The following is a 20,949-nucleotide window of genomic DNA, read 5'->3' as shown; positions in this document are numbered from 1 at the left end:
CTACAAAATAAAATTAGCCGGGCTTGGTGGCGGGCGCCTGTAGTTCCAGCTACTCAGGAGACTGAAGCAGGAGAATGGCGTGAACTCGGGAGGCGCCAGCCTGGGGGACAGAGCGAGACTCCATCTCAAAAAAAAAGATATTACTGTCATACAAGTGTAGCGGATGTAACACTTTAATAGAGATCTGTACTACTTACTTACTAGAGTTTTTCTTTATATTTTCCCTATCTTTGTTTTCTCTCTGTCTTTTTTTTTCCTGGACTCTTTGAAAGTAAGTTGCAGATATCATGACACTTCTACCCTTAAATATTTCAGCCTAAATTTCCTAAGAACCTAGTCCATGTTCAAAACCAAAATATCCTTTACTATATTTTTTGTTTTGCTTTTGGTTTTGATCAAAGAGTCCATCAAAAATCACAAATAGCAATTGGTTGTCATGTTTCCTTCATCTCTTTTATGAACTGTCTTGTCTTCCTGTCTTTTTGGTGTTTCATTATGTTAACATGTTTTAAAAGTCAAAGATAGTTGTGTGGTAAAATACCCTGTAGTCTAGATTCATCTAACTGTTGGTGTCCTCATAATTAGATTCAAATTAAACATTGCTAGCAAGTGTACATTGCTTCTCTTCAGAAGGTGTATGATATTAGCTAGGCTAAGTTTAATCACTTGGCTAAGTTGGTGTTGGCCAGACCTCTCCATTGTAAAGGTGCCTAATCCTCGTGATAACTAAGAAGGCACCTGTGGAGTAATCTTAAGAGACCATGTGCATGTTTTTTCCCTGACAGTGATTCACTCAATGGTTTTAGCATCTGTTTTTGATCCTTATATGAATCAATTATTAAGTTGTTGGTTGCAATATGGTACTAACTTGATTTCTAAAGTGATTTTACTGAAGAAAAATTCTTCTTTCTGTCCCCATCCCCTGCTTGAGGAAAATCTTGGCCCCAAAGATGCGTGACAGAAGGATCGATGAAAGTGAAACTTGAAAACAACTCTCCAAACACACATTAACTATGAAGATGTTTGAAGGGTTTTCTTTTCCTTTCTGAGTGGGTTTGTGGGAAACCTCTACCCTAGGATGAGAGCTCTTTCTTTTAGAGATTTGTACTTAAAATAATCTTTATTGTTGCAGGTGAGGAAAAACTAAATAAATTGCCATTCTGATTTTCTTTTGGACTGAGAGAATTCAGTAGTAATGAGATGAATTTTCTTTCAATGCCACAATCTGAAAAGCTATGGTGTATATCATACCATTTGAAAATGCCTTAGAAGTAGTTCCTTATAAAGCATATTATATTGAAATCAAATGGTCATTAAAACCATGGAATTCCTTTGAAAGGTGGGATAAAGCAGAAATTGTTTTGTCTTGGTACTTCTTGATCTAGGCTAATAACCCTTTGGGGGAATTTATCCTGAGGCTTTTTACTCATTCTGCTCATGATTGGCTCACTTAGTGAGTGTTATCTGATGAAGATCTTATTTCACTTCTGAAAGCGCAGCGTTATTCTATTTGTTTGAGGTATTAGTAGGTAGTAGGAAAAGATTGACTCCAGACATTGCAATATAAAACCCACCCGTCCATCTTGAAATTGGAGATTGTCCTGTATGCTATATAAGTTCTCCCACTTGCAATTTATAATGAGGAGATATGTTTTTGAAGCAATTAACTGTTCCTTTTAAGTCAACAAAATTGTTCTTTATTATTGGAGTAAGGACTTTAGCACTCTCTAGGAAATCGTTTATAATTTGCTTTATTTTTCTTTTGTTTCGTAAGAGGATTTTAGACACTGTTCTTATGGCCAGTTAGACTTGCACCCATGCATACTCTTGAGCCGTGAATTTGCTAGTCTCAATCTCCTGGGCTCAAGTGATCCTTGAACCTTGGCCTCCCAAAGTGCTGAGATTATAGGCATGAGCCACTGTGCCTGGCTGATAACATATTTGAAACTATAATGAAGAGATACTGAGATACTTCTTATTTTAAAATACTTTGTCCTGCTTTCTAATATATAGCATGACACTCAACCTCAAAGGGTATGGAAGGCTTACTTTATTGTAAAGGCTTGCAGAGTACATTGCTTAAATTTTAGGGACAGGTTCATACCTGCCAAACAGGTTTATAAAACACTGATGAATAAACACAAGTATGTCAGAAATCTTACTAAAGAACAGTGCATCTTATTCAGTGTAGACAGTCTTTTAAAGTATTTTGGTTGAGTTTGTCCTAGAGCTTAATTACTAGAGTAAGAATTAAAATAATAAAACTGGTTGTCAGTCTCTTGAGAGTAAGAGATGTCATCTTTCTTTCAGGCCTATCATAGTGTCTAGTCTAAAGCAACAATAAGGCTCCAGGCATATTTGTTGAATTAAATTTTCAATTTAGTTTCTGAATTCCTTTAGTCTTAATAGATTTCTCAATTGATAGGTCGCCGTCTCACTTGACTTCTACTTGATGGCCATGTTCTCTTCTTGTCTGCCTCCCTTTTCATTCCTATTCTTGACCCTACTGATCAGTCTCTTTTGACTTAAAGCATAGCAGCTCTTTAAGCTGTTGTATTTCACTTTTAAAAATTTATATAGACAGGATACTTTAAAAACATTTAAAGAATTACATGGAGTCAGAGAGATAGATGACTTTGTACTAAACACTGTGTTAGGATTTTTTTTTTGTGTGTATGTTTTGAGATGGAGTCTCGCTCCATCGCCCGGGCTGGAGTGCAGTGGTGCCATCTCGGCTCACTGCACCCTCTGCCTCCTGGGTCCAAATGATCCTCCTGCCTCAGCCTCCTGAGTAGCTGGGATTACAGGCCCCTGCCACCATACCTGGCTAATTTTTGTATTTTTAGTACAGACAGCATTTTACCATGTTGCCCAGGCTGATCTCAAACTCCTGACCTCAAGTGATCTACCCACCTCAGCCTTCCAAAGTGCTGAGATTACAGGTGTGAACCACCGCGCCCAGCCCAGTGTGTTAGGATTTGCAATATAAAGGAACTAAGACCTGGTGCTTGCCTTTAGATCTCACAGTCTACAAGTAAAATAGATCTAAAAAGAGGGCTGAAAAGTACAGGTCATGGCAAGAAGGTGGCAGGGCAGGGACTAGGGGACAGCTAAAGGAGGGTCATGATCCCTTTGCCTGAGGGATCAGTAATGCCCAATAGTAACCCTAGAGCAGGATCTTTAAGGATGAGTTTCCCAGGCAGTCAGGAAATGGAGAGGGAAATCCCTATGGTTCTGTGTGTTGGCTGCAGTGAGGAGCAAGAGGGTCCCCTTCGGGAACTTAATGAGTATAGATTTTTAAAGTATCTGGGAGAAGAGAAAGGCAAGGCAAGGCAGATGTTACTAGATATGGTAGACATGCCAAGTTTGGGAAGGAGGTGTATGGGTTGGATCTAGAGGGAAGCAGATAGAAGTTGGGGAGCAGGAAACCTTTTACAACCAACCTCCCCATGCTGAGTGGATTATTACTTCATTAGAACTCAATGTTTACGCACTACACAGTATTATCACTCATACTCTTTATAGTCGTATGTTTGCCTGACTTTATCTCTTAAATAAGTCACTTGAGCCTAAATATTGAGGGTTTCTGTTTTTTTGTTTTTGTTTTGACAAGCTGTTTTTCTGTTTTTTGTTTTGTTTTGTATCTGACACTCCTATTTGCTAAATATTTGTAGAAGGAAGGAAGAAGAGAGAAAGGAAAGGGATAAGAGAATTGAAATTGAGGAAAGGAAGGAATTTGAAACTGAAGAGTCGTATGCTTTGCCACTTAAACTCTGAAGGTCACACAGGATGGTAGTGCCAGCAGAAGAAGGAGGACATTGAATGAACCTGTGGTTGAATGAGGTAGAGATGCTGGGGAGGTGAGAGTCAGGACAAGAAGGCTGAGGACAGCCTTCCTCAAAGAAGTTGACTTTTAGTGGAATGTTCAATGACAATTGCAAACGAGTTTCAAAGGGCAGAATGGAATGGGTTGGGAGAGGACTTGGTTAAGATTTGCTGAAAACTCTGAACTTTTGGTAAGTACTGCTCTGTGTGGGAAATGTTTCAATGAGAATTGACTCTTAATTAACTCTCACTCTTGGATATCCCTTGAACAAGTTCTCCGGAGAGTTCCTTAGGAGAACGTCTACTTGCAACAACAGTAATAATATTTATCAAGTGCTTGTGTTACCTCATAAACTCTCACACTAACCCTGTGAGGTATGTGTTATTATCTTCCACATCTTTTGAATGAAGACAGCTAGACTTAGAGTGGTTAAGTGGCGACCACAATCCTCACATTGCGTCCCAGGTCCCCGGGGAATATCAGAACTGCTGTCCGATTTCCTGAAATTGAAATTAATTTCCTCGGTGACTTAACATCCACTGCCACTCGCTCAAGTCCTGCAAGTTCAATCCAAATCATCCTGCTACCATGGAAATCTGACGGGTCACGCTGCTGTCTACTGAAAATGGGGATTTGGGTTAATGATAAAATAGGTTAAAATACATAAAATAGATAAACTAGGGTAAAATACAGTAAGAATGGGTGAGAGGAGAGAAAAATAATACTTGAGTTTAGGAAGCATAATACTAAAAATTTCCTGAGAAAGAATTTTCAGGAAATTTTAGACAACACATATGCTTGAAATGTGAGTCAAGATGGTGTGCTGGAAGAGGAAGACATGGGTAACAAGAGCATTTATTTTGTTTATTGAGGAAAAAACTGATGGGGATTATTAATGGAATCCTCATTGTGGATTATTTTCAACTTTCCAAAAAGTTTTAAAATCTGTCTATATGAAATGTCCTAATTCAAGGGTTTCTTGAAGTTGAATTCTCTTGTGTCTGTGAAAGAGTCTTTTCCTTGGTGCTGGCAGATGGGGGCCCTTCACAGGGTGATCCCTCCTCAGCCAAGGGGAGAGGATACACCGCCTCAGTCAGCTGAAGGCCCACCCAAAGTTCAGGTAGCACTGGACCTGTGTGTGGGAAGGAGTGTCATCCTTTTCCAGCTGCTCTGACAGGATTGAGATCTCTGGAGCACTTGTCCTTTGGCTGGCAGTTGCCTGGCTTATCATCTGCCAAGAAAATAAAGAATGTGTTAGGTAGGTATAACCATGACAGCAGCCAACTCAACATTTACTCATTTGTGGAACTCACATCCTTTTAGCAAAAATAGCCCAAGTAGGCCAGGTGCAGTGGCTCATGCCTATAGTACCAGCACTTTGGGAGGCCGAGGCATGTGGATCACTTGAGGTCAGGAGCTAGACACAAGCCTGGCCAACATGGTGAAACCGAATCTCTACTAAAAATATAAAAGTTAGGGTGGCGGATGTCTGTAATCCCAGCTAATCAGGAGGCTGAGGCAGGAGAATCACTTGAACCTGGGAAGTGGAGGTTGCAGTGAGCCGAGATCACACCACTGCACTCCAGCCTGGGCAACGGAGCAAGAATCTGTCTAAAAAAAAAAAAAAAAAAAAAGCCCAAGTGTCAATGCAAAGTTTCAATGCCCATTAATACTAAATATGTACGTTTTTGGTGGGGAGGGAGATATAGTTGTTAGCCCTTCTCCTTGCTTGCTACCCTCTTGTTTCCCTGTGTTCCTCAGTCTTTTCCCTAAAACTCCACCCTGACTCCTTTCCTTGTTATCTGTCTCCCACTGGTTTCACGTCAGACCTCCTGGGACCTGCTTCCTGGTGGTCGTAAGATTCTGTGGTTCAACCCAGGCCTATCCCTTACTGTCCTGTGAGGCATCTCTGCTCTCCTCAGCCAGCTCATGTTCCTTAAGCCTTGGAGGAGTCTGTGGAGACTGCATAATATCTTTATTTTCTGGTGGTTTGCACTTGGGCAGGTCTTGACACGCATCATGTTCTTGATGACTGACCTGAACCACTTCCGGAGGGGAGCCGCCGGACAGCTGGAAATCTTTCTGAGTCATTTCAGGAAACATGGCATCGTCATCTTCATTATCTTTCAGATTTTCTAGAAATGTCTGAAACTCTTGCACAAGATTATTCAGTTTGCTGACAGACAGTTTTGTTCTTTCTTTTGGTAACTCATCTATCCACTGGTTGTCTCCATTTAGAAGCCTATTAGCTATTGCGTCTGTGTTATCGGAACTGACGTCCACGTCCCAGGCCAGGAAGATGCTTAGTTTGCAAAACTGCTCTGGTTCATCCTGAATTTGGTCTTGTCTCTTCATGCATCTCCTTATCCTTTCAGTCCCCCATGCCCCTTGGATGGGAGGGAGAAAGTGGATGGAAGAATCCTTGGAAGTTGCGTCTTCACAGGAGGTTGTGTCCTCACAGGGGGTGTCCTCACAGGGGAAATAGCCCACAGAGAGGCTCAGGTTGGAACTGGATTTGGAGCTGTAGTCCTCTGTGTCACTGTTAGAGGATGAATATGCCATGGAGTTCAAAGGCACAAATCTCTCTCAACTCGAGAAGCTTCAAAAAAGAAAAAAGAAAAAAGAAAAAAATAGATGGGACTGGGGAGAAGAGAATCATAGTACTTAAACAACAATATTATCCATTCCCTTTTCTTTTTTCTTCTTGTTCTGAGATGGAATCTCACTCTGTCTCCCAGGCTGGAATGCAGTGGTGTGATCTCGGCTCACTGCAACCTCAGCCTCCCGAGTAGCTGGGACTACAAGCACCCACCACCACACCTGGCTAATTTTTGTATTTTTAGTAGAGATGGGGTTTCACCATGTTGACCAGGCTGGTCTCAAACTCCTGACCTCAGGTGATCCACTCACCTTGGCCTCCCAAAGTGCTGAGATTATAGGTATGAGCCACCACACCCGGCCCTATTCCCTTTTCTATTCAGTACTACCCCATTTAGATAGAAGTATTATCCAATCTTCTTTTTTTTTTTTGAGACAGAGCCTCACTCTGTTGTCCAGGCTGGAGTGCAGTGGTGTGGTGTCAGCTCACTGCAACCTCCGTCTCCCGGGTTCAAGAGATTCTCTTGCTTCAGCCTCCCAGGTAGCTAGGACTACAGGCATGTGCCGCCATGCCCGGCTAATTTTTTGTATTTTTAGTAGAGAAGGAGTTTCACTGTGTTAGCCAGGATGGTCTCGATCTGACCTTGTGATCCACCCGCCTTGGCCTCCCAAAGTGCTGGGATTACTGGCATGAACCACCGGGCCCGGCCAGTATTATCCAGTTTTTACAATCTTTCAGTGAAGGGCAGTAGAGGCAGCCTTCTCCCTTTCAAAACTTATTTCATTGTGTTATAATCCTCTCTACTAAGCATCTCCACTTCTCATCATTTGTCCTACTATGGTTGTAAGATCTTGTGTCATAAAAGAAAAGGATGATCATTGTATAAAATTGGAAAAATATAGAAAAGTATGAAGATGAAAGTAAATATGCTATAGTCCTACCTTCTAAAGATAATGGTAACTATCAAAACATTTTGATGGACTTCCTTATCTTTTCTGTTTATATAAACACACATATACATATCTGTACATTTATATATGTCCACGTATACATATATGTAAGTGTGGATATGACATCAGTTGAAACTGAAATTATTTTATCCCATAGCCTACAACAAACATATATATGGTTACTCTGCAATTTTTAATTACTTCTTATTAATGACCATTAGGTGGTAGTTATTGTTTTACTAAATAAATCTGTAGTAAACCTGCTTTTCCATAAATCTTTGACTATGACTCTTATTTTGCTATATGTAGGATTAATGGACCAAACATCACAAATATATTGCAGTCTTGTGCTAGTTGATACCAAATTACTTTCCAGAAAGGTTTCGCTGTTTAGATGCCCATCCTCCCATCATCTGATGACACTTTTTAGTCTAGCTTTTTCTGTGAAGCCCTGGAAAGCAAGTAGGGCTGGAAGAATGTGCACGTGCGCGTGCACGCACTCACACACACACACACACACACACACACACACACAGTCACACCCTGCCGTGGTGGCTGCCCACGTGGACGAAGTGCTGCTAACTCCTGAGGCAAAAAGGGGAGACATGAGAAATCTTTCACATCCCGAGTCTCTGTGGCTAAAAGTCCAGCTGTCAGAAGTCTGTGTCCTGAGACTGTTGGTTACCATGGCAACAGAAAGAACCGAGTTAGAGCCAGGAATGTGGAAAGAGAAAAGGAAAAAAGGGGATAGAAAGCCACAGAATCTATCCCTTTGTTTCCAAAATAATCTATATCTATACCATCCTGGGCTGAAGAGGATCCCTCTTGAGGGTAGAAGGACAAATGCATGGAGGTTACTTCTCTCTTGTCAGGTGGCAGATGGTTCCCGTCCTTAGGAGATTTAGAGCTCTAAATAAGGGCCATGGGTATAAACATACACATACATACACACACACACACACACACACACACAGACACACACACACACACACACACACACACACACAGATATGCTTACAAATGGAAAGCAGAAAACCAAGAAACGCTGATCTGACCTGCCTATTGGATTCATCAGTTTTCTTAAGATCTTTTCCAAATATTTGTCTCCATTTCCACTTAACAAGATTACAGTTAAAGTTTGCCATGACTCACTCTCATGTTTTTCACTGTAGAATTGGCTTAAATTCGTTTGTTCTGTTAAATAAGATTGTTTAAGGAATTCTGATGACATGATAGAAGAAATAGGCAGACTTAGAGTTAGAAAGAAGCAGGTTCTGCTACCCAACAGATGCAGCCTGACAGGTGCCCACAGACTGCCCACAGCTTCCCTGGGTGATTGTGGACCTGGATTCATCCTGGAAGGTGTTTAAGTCAGAAGCCACATGTTCCCTAGCATTTATTTATTTATTTATTTATTTATTTATTTAATTTATTTGAGATGGTGTCTTGCTTTTCACCCAGGCCGGAGTGTAGTGGCACGGTCTTAGCTCACTGCAACCTCCGTCTCCTGGGTTCAAGCAATTATCCTGCCTCAGCCTCTTGAGTAGCTGGGGTTACAGGCATGGGCCATGACACCTGGCTAACTTTTTGTATTTTTAGTAGAGACGAGGTTTCTCCATGTTGGTCAGGCTGGTCTCAAACTCCTGATCTCAAGTGATCTGCCCTCCTCGGCCTCCCAAAGTATTGGTATTACAGACATGAGCCACCCACCATGCCCGGCCCCCTAGCATTTATTTTATTTTATTTATTTATTTTTAGAGACGGGGTCTCACTCTGTTGCCCAGGCTGGAGTGCAGTGATGCCGTCATAGCTCACTGCAGCCTCAAACTCCTTGGCCTCAAGCAAACTTCCTCAGCCTCCCAGGTAGCTAAGACTACAGGTGTATACCACCATGCCTGGCTAGTTTTCCCTAGCACTTATTTAACACTTATTATATGCCAGGTCTTGTACTAAGCACTTTACATGTGTCATTTTTTAATCTTCACAGCAACTCAATCAGTTAAGTATCATCATTTGCCCCATTCAATAGGAGGAACCAAGGCATGAATGGTTGTATAACCCTCTCACATTCCCCGATCATAAACCCAGAACCTGGATTCAAACATAGGTAGTCTGGCTTCAGAGCCCGTATCCTGACCTCTACACACTCTTGTCTCAGGAGGCTGACCACCCACCTCCTCCCTGGAAGATTCCTGGAGGAGCTGATCCAGGCCAAAATAAACCCATGTTCTGGTTCCTTGGAAGAAAATCCTTTGAGGGGAACAGCTTGTTCTCAGAGACTTGCAAAAGGTACATATGGTATACAGGACTGACCTAACAATGGTGTCCACATTTGGGGCAGGCTAAAATGAAATTTAAAATAAGTATTCAGCTTCCTCTTTGGCATAATGGGATCTGGAGTCCTTGTTCTGGCTTTTCATGAAAACTCAGTGACTGCCTTCCAGAACTCTGGGGTCCTAGAAAAGAATTCATAAGTAGTTTCCTCTCCATGCAGCTAGAGTGGAGGTGGTAGGGGTGGAAACTATGTTTTGTCATTACTCATGGAAATGGAACACTTTGAACTGAATATAAACATTTAAGGAAAAAATGATTTTCCAGCCTAAACCACCAAAGTTTAGAGTGATCCTGAGGATAGAAGAGCTTCAAGGGGAGGCAACCTCAGATAAAACTTGAAATTTTATTTATTTATACCATTTCTCTACAGTATATTAGTAGATATATTGTATTAGTCTGTCTCACACTGCTAATAAAGTTATACCCAAGACTGAGTTGTTTATAAGGAAAAAGAGATTTAATGGACTCACAGTTCCATGTGGCTGGGGAGGCCTCACAATCATGGCAGAAGGCAAAGGAGGAACAAAGTCATGTCTTACATGGCGGCAGTCAAGAGAGAGAGCATGTACAGGGGAACTCCCTTTTATAAAACTATCAGATCTCGTGAGACTTATTCACTATCACAAGAACAGCACAGGAAAGACCCACCACCATGTTTCAAATACCTCCCACCAGGTCTCTCCCACAACACTTGGGAATTACGGGAGCCACAATTTGAGATTTGGGTGGGGACACAGCAAAACCATATCAGATATATTCTCTACAATCTGTGTGTGTGTACACAACTTTTTGTATATACAACTCAGGTCATGAAAGTGCCTGAAACACACTCTTTTTTTGCCATAGAAAAATACATAATCATTTAGGTTTTTCTTTCTAAAGCATCATAGAAATAGAAATGACAGACATCATTCTTAGGATGGTATGCTGAGGAATGTAGTCAATTCTAAATGATAATTTCACTTTCGCTTCCAAAATAAGATCAGGGGATTTGGGGGTCCTCATTAACAATATACCTCATGTTAATTTATTTCTTAGGGCCTTAATTTGACTTGCAGGTCTAGCTTCTCTTGGATTACAATTATTACATTATCTAAGTAGTATAGACTGCCTTTTCTCTTGAAGCAAGATCAACTATAATAAAGATTCTCTAAGTTTTAGAAATGGTAGTATGTAGTGACTTTATAATGTTTTAGGCCTGAAGCCAATAATAATTAAGAATTGGAACATTTCCTGAGATCCATTTGACTTGATGGGATTTGGAACCTAAATATATGTAGTAGGAAGTTTCTAACTTAGAAGTTAAGCTGTTATGATACTTAATTTTATGTTTCATCTTGGCTAGGCCGTGTGGTGCTCAGAGATTTGTTCAGCATTATTCTGGGGATCTCCATGAGGGTATTTCTGTATGGACTAGTATTTGAATCAGTAGACCCAGTAAAGCAGATTGCCCTCCCCAATGTGGGTGGACACCATCTTGTCCACTGAGGCCTAAGTAAAACAAAACACTGAGTAAAGGAGATTTCGCACAGTCCTTCTCTGCTCCTGGAAACAGACTGGCACTTACACTATCAACTCTCCTGCTTCTCAAGCCTTCAGACTCAGACTGGAATTATACCATTGGGTTTTCTGGGTCTCCAGGTACAGTTAACAGATCTTGAGACTTCTCAGTCTACATAACTGCAGGAACCAATTCCCTAAAATCTCTCTCCTTTCTCTTTCTATTTCTCTTTCCCTTCCTCCTTCCCTCCCTCCCTCCCACCCTCCCTCTCTTCCTTCCTTCTTTCCTTCCTTCCTTCCTTCCTTTTTCTTTCTTCTTTCTCTTTCCTTCCTTTCACCCATTCATTTCCTATTGGTTCTGTATCTCTAAAGAACCTAAAGTAATACAGCTATTTATTTTTCATTTATTGAAATTATGAAATATTTTAAGCATACTAAGAAGAGATGTCCTGAACCTGTGATGGAAGGCACTGATGGCAGAGCATAGTTTCCTTGGTATTCTTGTCAACAATGTATAATCTCAACCTAATCATTAGAAAGTATCTGACAAACTCCAATTGTGGGACATTTGACAAAGTAACGGACAAGTGTCAAGTCAAGAAAGGCAAGGAAAGACTGAAGTACTGTCACAGACTGCAAGAGACTAAGGAGAAGGAACCGCCAAATGCAATGTGTGATTCTAGATAGGATTACAGAATAAAAAAGGACACTAGTGGAGAAACGGGACATTCCAACACCATCTTTGTTTTAGTTAATCATGTTGTATTCAAGTTAATATCCTGGTCTGATCATTGTACTATGGTTGTGTAAGATGTTAACATTAGGGGTGTAAGCTGAGAAGTATATGGATACTCTGTACTGTGTTTGCAACTTCTCTGCAAGTCTAAAATTAGGTCACAATAAAAAGTTAAAGGAAGGGCTGGGCACGGTGGCTCAAGCCTGTAATCCCAGCACTTTGGGAGGCTGAGGTGGGTGGATCACCTGAGGTCAGGAGTTCAAGATTAGCCTGGCCAACATGGTGAAACCCCTTCTCTACTAAAAATACAGAAAATTAGCCAGGCATGGTGGCAGATGCCTGTAATCCCAGCTACTCAGGAGGCTGAGGCAGGAGAATCATTTGAACCCAGGAGGTGGAGGTTGCAGTGAGCTGAGATCACACCACTGCACTCCAGCCTGGGCAACAAGAGTGAAACTCCACCTCAAAAAAAAAAAAAAAAAGAAGTTAAAAGAATACATTAACATATAGAAAATGACATGACAAATGCCTATGTACTTAAATCTCAGTTCAAGTCTTAGCATTTTGCCATATTTAATTCATTATATATTTAAAAAGAAAACATAGATAAAACTTAAGCCCCCTTTTCTTTCTTTCCTGAACCCCTTCTTTTCTTGCTTCCCTTATGAGCATTGTCCTGAATTTGATGTTAATCTTGTGCATGTTTAAATGCTGTTTTACATATTAGTATATTGTTTTACCTTTGAGGACAAAAACTTAAGTAAATCTGAAATAATATTTAGTATTATATACTAGTATATACTTAATACATAATACTACTAAACTGTACACTTAGAAATGATTAAAATGGTATTTTCTTCTTTTATTAAAGTTATTTTTAATTGACATTTATATGTGTATGGGGTACAACATGATATTTGGATATGCATATTGTGTAATGGTCATATCAAGCTAATTAGCATAGCCATCATTTGAAATATTTATCTTTTCTGTGGTGAGAACATTTGAAATCATCTTTTTTAGCCATTTTTAAGTATACAGTATATTATTATTAACTGTCATCACCTTGCTATGCAATAGAGCACCAGACTTATTCCTCTTGTCTAACTGAAACTTTGTACCTTTTGAAAAACATCTTCCCTTTCCCTCTTTTCTCCCCAAAATGGTAAATTTTATATGTATTTTACCAGTAAAAACAATTAAGGGAAAAAAAGAACCAAGTAAATGGGCTTCAAGTGATGCTCTTCAGAAACAAGGACGTTGCCTTATTTCAGCTGCTTATTTTGCTGTATGAGAATTATTGTGACAAGGACTTCCTTCTTCCAAACCATATTCTTAGCTGAAATATTTATAATGTTGGTTTTCGGGGGCAGGGAGAGGATGGGTATGATTTCCTATGCTCTGTTTGTATGTTCATTCCCAGACACAACCTTATCAAGGCTCATGTACTTAATTAAAGTGGGGGGCAGATGGTGAAAACAGAGTGTGTTGGTGTAGGTAAGGTTAAACCGCATCATACCACTGCCAAAGGCTACACACTCTGCTTGGTGCTTTCCCGTGGTTGGTAGTTTAATTTTATGACAGCCTTTGAGTTGTGTATTTTCATTCTAATATTAAGTTGTGCAATTCAGAGGACCTAGATTCGCCTCCAGAGTCCACAGACTCCCTGCAGTTATGCTGCCACGTTTGAGAACTGACCTCCGCTGAGTTGTTCATGCATCATGAGTTGACATAGTCCATCGGGCTAATAGAGGGGAGCTACAGGTTCCCTCTCCCACAGCTTTACCATCTAGCTTGGCCATGAATGCAACTTACAGACTGAATTCTGCTGTACATATAACATTTAATGGCCAGCAGGCACAAAAACATCACAGAACCTTGTTCTGTAAGCTCCAAAACTGTGCTGTCCAACAGGGTGGCCACTAGCCACATGCGGCTACTAAAATGTAAATGGAATTAAACAAAAATTGGTTCTTCAGTCACATTAGCCACACTTCAAGTGGTTGGTGACCACCTGTACTAGTGGCTACCTTATTAGTCAGGTGAACAAAACATTTATGTCATCTCAGAAAGTTCTGATGGACAGAGCTGCTCTAGACAGTCCCTGTGCTCTGTCCTTTGGTGAATCTGGAGAACACTGAACAAAAAATTTCATTAGCAGCAGATGGGACAATATTCTAGCATCAGGATTGGGCTAACTTTCTTGACAGCATCAGGTGACCAAATTTCCTCCAAAGCATCTAGAAACAGGACTGGGGAGCGTCTTCAGCTGAGGACACCATTTCCCCCTCCCCACCCAGCTTTATTGCGGCATAATTGACAGATAAAAATTATATATATTTAAGGTGTACAATGTGATGATTTCATGTATGCATACATTGTGAAATATTACCACAATCAAGTTTATTAACACATCCATCACCTCACTGTGTGTGTATATGTGTGAAATCTATTGTAGCAGATTTCAAATATATAAAAAAATTAACTATAGTCACCATGCTGTACATCAGATCCCCAGAACTTCATGGTCTGAGTGCCCCCTTTGAAAGACTTAGACAACTGGGCTAGGTAGAGTCTAATTTTCAGGTTATGCAAGAGTGGGAAAGTCTCTGCAATACTTAGAGCCCATTATGAACACTGAAAAATCATTTGCAGCATTCATTATTGTAAGTAACAACCCTCTGGTATTCATCAGAGATAAACATGGTTGACTTGGTTGTCTGTTTACATGATCTTTTGATTAGTCATTCAAATCCTAACTACCCCAGGGTATAGGTTAAAAATAATTATTACCCTTGTATCACAAGAATACCCATGTTGAAATATTTTGAAAAATTTGCAGACAGTATGACTGCCTGTGTATAGATGACCTCGTTTAGTTTTTGCAACAACCGTTTCCAGTAGATATTGCAGGTATTAACTTCATTTTTGTCTCTATAAAATTTTTCAGTATCCTGTGGCCAGGCTATTGCATGATGGAACCAGTTGCTAAAGAGATGCAAATTGTTCGTATAGCTGCCAAACATATAAGCATGCAGCCGTTCTTATTGTGTTTTATAATGTCAAGGCTCCTATATACTTTGGGCCAAGCCAGATAGTGCTTCATGCAACACCAAATACAGGCAACCTATAGTCCTCTCCTAGCTCTCTATTGGAATATTTTCTGTATTTTTCAAGTTTTTATTAATTCAGCAACTGTGTGCATACCAGTTGAGTGCCTGTCAGGTTCCAGGCCCTACATCCTGCCACTTCTAGCAGCAGCAGGTTCATTTTTAACCTGGCTTTGCTGCATCTATAAAATAGAGATGATAGTGTTGTCTTTGGAGAGTTTTTGAAATGATTATATATGTGGAATGTTCCGTAAATGGTTTATTTTTATTGCATAATTGAGGAGACAAACTCCTTCCTCTCACTTTCCTTGGCAATACCCTTCTGGGGAAAATGTTTGTATTTTATTCTAAAATACCAAACATGGACTACTTTCCAACCCTGATTCCGTATCAAAATCATGTGTGCATGCAATACAAATACTTGTATTTATGTGGTTATCTGACTGTCTCCCCCACTGGACTGGAGCCTCCAGCAGGGCAAGGTGGATCCAAGTTGTTCTAGGAAGTGTCAGCATCTGCCAACATGGTGCCTGACCAACAAACCCCTCCTGGATTCTGGCCATCATGGTTAGCGAACCACCAGAGTTAGCATCCTTTCGCAATGTTTCAACTGTGTGAGAGCCACGCTGGAGACCATTTCTAGTGCATCTCTAGTTGGGGTGGAAATGCCCAGAAGGGATCCCTTTGGGCTAAGCGGAGGTTTGGTGAAATGACTGTCAACTAATGTGGACGTTCAGGGTCAACAGTTGTTCTCCTTTTGGCGCCATTCTAAATTGGGTAGACAATCCCCTTGGTGGGAAGAATTTTGCACAAAATATGTTTGTGGGGAAGGAGGAGAGACATAGACTCCCTGAGAGCTGTTAATTACGTCAGAGGAAACCAGAAAGCACAGATCAAAGAGCAGAGTTGGCATTTTACTACTTATCCTTAAAGGACTAGAAGTCAAATGATCAAAATGTGAAGACCTTTGTTCTAGTTCTCTAGGGGACTATAAAGGAAAGTGGGGATGGGGGTGGAAGTAAGAGGTGGAAATGCTCAAGGTTGATTCTCTAAGTGGGACCCCAAGGGTTCAGAGGCAGACTGACTGGCATCCAGCTCCAGACTAACCCAGTTGGAGAAAATGGAGATAGGAGGTAGCCTACAGTGTTTTTATTATATTATGGAAAATCAGAAAGATGATATATAGTATCTGAGTGAGTGAAGAATGAATGTAAATAGCAGCAGTAAATGTGAATGACTGTTATAGTTAATAATTAACTTTAATTTAATTAGAGAATTGAGGATGAGCAGAACCGCAACAGGTAAGCCTGGATTGGGGGCTGGGGTGAGATGAGAGTTGGATGTCTCTTGGCATCTGTCTGGCTATTCTCATCAGTCATCACGGAGTTCCTATTAGTAGAACTGCCTGTGGGCCAAAATCTCCTGCCCTGCTCCTCCTGCCTGTAAATGATTTTGCTGATTTAGTGCTTTATATTTCTGTCCATCCTATTCTTAGCATAAATCAGGCTTTCTCTGCATTTCCTTGAAGCTAAATAAAATTAAGCTATGGGAGACTCCCTGCCTCTGGCATGTATCTCCCAGAGCATCTGTGAATAGACGCTGTTGTGTGTGCACACAATGGTCTCCATTCAATTAGGAACCACTTGTGCACATCTCCTCTAGGAAGAGAGCTCTTTACCTATATTAATCCGTTTTTACACTGCTGATAAAAATACACCCGAGACTGGGAAATTTACAAAAGGAAGATGTTTAATGGAACTTATAGTTCTACATGGCTGGGGAGGCCTCACAATCCTGACAGAAGGCAAGAAGGAGCAAGTCATATCTTACATGGATGGCAGGAGGCAAAGAGAGAGCTTGTGCAGGGAAACTCCCACTTTTAAAACCATCAGATCTCATGATACTCATTCACTATCAGTAGAACAGCATAGGAAAGACCCACCTCCATGATTCAGTCATCTCCCACCAGGTCCCTCCCATAACACATGGGAATTGTGGGAGCTACAAGATGAGATTTGGGTGGGAACACAGAGCCAGACCATATCATTACCCAAAGTGCATTTGTGGTGGCCTACCAGCTTGAGAAGTGGTTAAGGAAAATGATATTGGTTAATGAAAACTATAGTCAAGGTTTGAAAAATCTTATAATGTGAAAACAACTTTAAAAAAATTTAAAAACAATACAGTGTGGGAAAATTAGAAGCTATAAGACGGAAGGGGGCAATATTTTTTAAAACTTACCAAGAGCAAAACTTTAGGTGTAGAAATTAGATCAGTGGTTGCCAGGAGCTCCCGGGGGTAGGGAAATGGTATAGGCTGCAGAAGGGTCAGGGGAGCTCTGTGGGGGACAGAAATAATCCACATCAGCACTGTCCAATAAAAATGTAATTTGAGCCACAAGTGGGAACTACTAACTTTTAATTTTCTATAGGTAAATTTTTTAAAAAGAGACATAGGAATAGGTAAATTTTTTTTTTATTTTTTGATGTTTTATTTAACTTAATATATAAAATATTATAATTTCACTCTAAAATAAACATAAAATTATTACGATTTTTTGCATTTTACACTTATGACACATTTGATTTTGTGCTGGCCACATTTCAAGGAGCTGTGTGTGGCAGGTCTGTGAGCCACACAGTTCAACACAGTTTTGGTGGTGGTTTCATGGCTGTATACATTTGTCAAAGTCTATCAACTATATGTCTTAAAGGGTGACTTTTACATGTGTATATTATATCAATTAAAAAAAAAATTCCTGATAGCCATTATTAGCCAATGTATGTTCCAAGCATATATTAAAATTATTGTCTCGAAATGAATTTCAGAAATTTCCAAAATAAAAGTTAAGAGCATACATTAGAATCATCTAAGGCTAGTAGACCTCGTGGGGGTGTGGGTGTATGTGTGTTTCCATTACACAGCTTAGTTTAGAAAGGTCTAGTGAAAATTTAATTAGACGTTGCAATTCAATAAGAAAAGGATTTGCATATGTTTGGCAAGATAAAGATGAACCCAAATTGTTTTGAGAAAGACAGTGCTATTTTAAGAAAGCTTGTCATTTTCTCTTTTGTTTTATGGCTACTTCTCTTGCAGCAGTATTAAAAATCACTGTCTCTTGACTTCCTTCTGTTTCTATTGTATAATGTGTTTTGCAGTAACTGTTTTGACAGTAGATCTGCCTGCAGGCACTTTTGGGGCATGGGGAAGGATGGGACTCATGTACCCACTTGGTAAGAGGAGGTTGTCGGGGAGTAAGTTTAACTTTCATCACTAAAGCTAGGAAATTTTTTTAGCTATACGACCGTGTGTTAGTAGTTACAAATAATATTGTTTGCTATTTGATAGCTATTTTGATGTTTTCTTTTTTTCTACCAGAAAGTCCGTGTTTAAGTTTTGCTGAAGCTTACATAAACTTTCACAATTTACAAATGAATATGTCTAGGAGAAATAGGCCAAAGGATATCTTCGAAATGGTTTTGAAGCCCAGATATCTGGGCTGAAAATAAAAAGATAAAATTTGTTAGGGTTGAAAAATCAATTCCATAAGTTTGGTCTGGGGAAGACCCAACTGATAAGAAAATTATCCCACAATATTCATAGACTAAATCTTAGAGCACAAAATGTGATGTAGTTGTTTGAGAACTTTATAACCCGCAGCATACATTTAACAAGTGGGCCACAGATTGGGCAGAAGGCAAATCCTTCTCAGGTTGTTTCACCGTAGAGTTTAGAGTTTAGTTTAGAGTTTAGTTCGGTGGTCTGTTAGTCCATGAAGCAGTTACTCCATTGTTCTTGCTATCAAGATGAATTTTATATATAGCAATGAAAATCAGATTTCAATGTGCATTGAAAATGCAAATCCTTATGCCTCATTTGTAGGAATTTCTGGTTTAATAGACAAGGAATGGGGCCTAGAATCTGCTTTCTCAGCATGCATTCCACGTGATTCTTGTGCCAGCAGACTCCACCCTGAGAAACTCTAATCTGCAACAACCAGTTAAACTTTTACTAGGTTTTCTGTACAGATTAGGCACTGTGATAAATTCAAACAAAAGGCAATTTCTTTGTCATGAACATGCTAATATAACTGACAAGGCGGTATGCTGGGAGTGGTACAGCCAGTATGAATGGGAAGGAGCTCAGTAAGAGCCAGGAGCCAATGCCACCAACAGTTGATTCAGGTTAATGGAGACAAAAGTGCATGTCCATCTCGTGGGAAATAGCATGAGCTCCAGAAGGGAGAGTGGCATGCCTGGGGGAAGCAGCTGCACTTAGATATGGACTGCAATGTTCTTGAAGCACTTAGGAAATTTTAACAAGAAAATTGACTATGACAATTAAGAAGCAGATGCGAAAGAAATGCATTTGATCATTGTCAGAGGTTCTTAAACTTGAATGTGCGTTAGAATCACCTGGAGGACTTGTTAAAATACAGATTTCTGGGTCCCATACTCAGAGTTCCTGATTCAGTAGGTGTGGGGTGGAGCCTGAGAATTTGCATTTTTCTGACAAGTTCTCAAGTTATGCTGATCTGGGGGCCACACTTGGAGACCCACTGCTCTTAATGAATTTGGCGTCTTGATTTACCAAAAATCCATAGATGATGATGACGGGTACAGATTGTGGGGGCAAGAATGGGGAAGGCGATGATTATCAGGGTGTGACCTTGCAACCCCACTCATGGGCTATGTTCTTCTCTGCTTTTTTTTCCTTCTATGACTTTTTTACTCTCAGAGCAACTGGTCTAACCAAAAATACTCTGGGGGTGGGGACAGGAATGTGGCTATGGAGAATCATTTGAGAACTATAAATCAGTTTTTTCTTTCCTAATTGAGGTTTTATTGGTTGTGTCGAGGATCAGTAGACAGACATTCCAATTTGTACACAATTATGTACTAAAATTCTAAAAAGCCATTTTAATTCTTTTTAAATTCATTGCAGTTCTTTTTAAAAGTTATTCCAATGACTCTCCACCTTAAAATTTGGAAGCAAATTTTCCTTAAGAGGATATCAAGTACTAGTATCTTCAAATGTTGATAAGCTGTTACATACATCATACCAATTCACAATTTAATAACATACACACTGCATACTCAAATTTCAGTCTTTCACAGCATAATGCATTTAGGAAAACAGGACTACCACGACCAAAGATGCTACAGACTGCACACTGTTCTGACAGGGAGAGCCATGACCAAAGATGCTACAGACTGCACACCGTCCTGACAGGGAGAGCCACAACCAAAGAGTAGTATCTTTTAGGAAACGATTCTACTAAAAGCCAACATGAAAACAGAAGGAATCACAAATGTTCGAGACATGAAATGCAGGACTATGACTCCATATTGGCATTTACTGTGCTTTCTGTTATAGGATATGGAAACTAATCCCCCATCTATAGAATGTTAATCTGACTCCCAAGACAGTCAAAGCCTGCCATAATTCAATATGCCACACTATTTTCTGGTTGTACCAGAAAATAAAATAAACAACCAGCGAATGATTTCACCTGTTAAATAAAAGCATTTACCCTTGAAACATGGGTGAGTTAGGATTCCCTCCTTCTTAAAAATATTTCTAGAACTACTAAAAAACTTGTATTTACAAAACAGTAGATAAAAATATTCCTCTGGATTGTACAAGAAGGGAGACAGGGACACTGATAAGACATAGTATGTGATATCAGTCAGACTTGCTGTCTTTCTCTGTGGCTTCCTCTGAGGCTGGACTTTCCTTGTTTTCAATGTCTCCATTTTCTGTAGATAAATCTTTAGTTTCTTGATCAGCCACTTCAGCCTGTTTTTCCTTTGCTCCTTTTTCCCCTTTTGTTTGTTTTTTTTGTTTTGTTTTTTGCTTGTTTGTTTGTCTGAAGATTTATCCTTTCCTGCTGC

At 40.0% G+C, this 20,949-nt stretch overlaps 1 protein-coding gene and 1 pseudogene across 15 annotated transcripts in view; one reads left to right on the top strand and one right to left on the bottom strand.

The window, feature by feature from the left end:
- Positions 1-20,949, top strand: part of PPFIBP1 (PPFIA binding protein 1) — a 151,363-nt gene that overhangs the window by 67,211 nt on the left and 63,203 nt on the right. The window lies entirely within an intron of this gene.
- On the bottom strand, positions 4,776-8,008 carry LOC117090354 (annotated as a pseudogene).

The sequence above is a fragment of the Trachypithecus francoisi genome, unplaced genomic scaffold, assembly GCF_009764315.1.
Source record: "Trachypithecus francoisi isolate TF-2019V2 unplaced genomic scaffold, Tfra_2.0 Lachesis_group11, whole genome shotgun sequence".
Classification (NCBI taxonomy): Eukaryota; Metazoa; Chordata; class Mammalia; order Primates; family Cercopithecidae; genus Trachypithecus; species Trachypithecus francoisi.
Note: the sequence above shows the minus strand (reverse complement) of the source record. Positions and strands in the feature narration are given on the sequence as shown.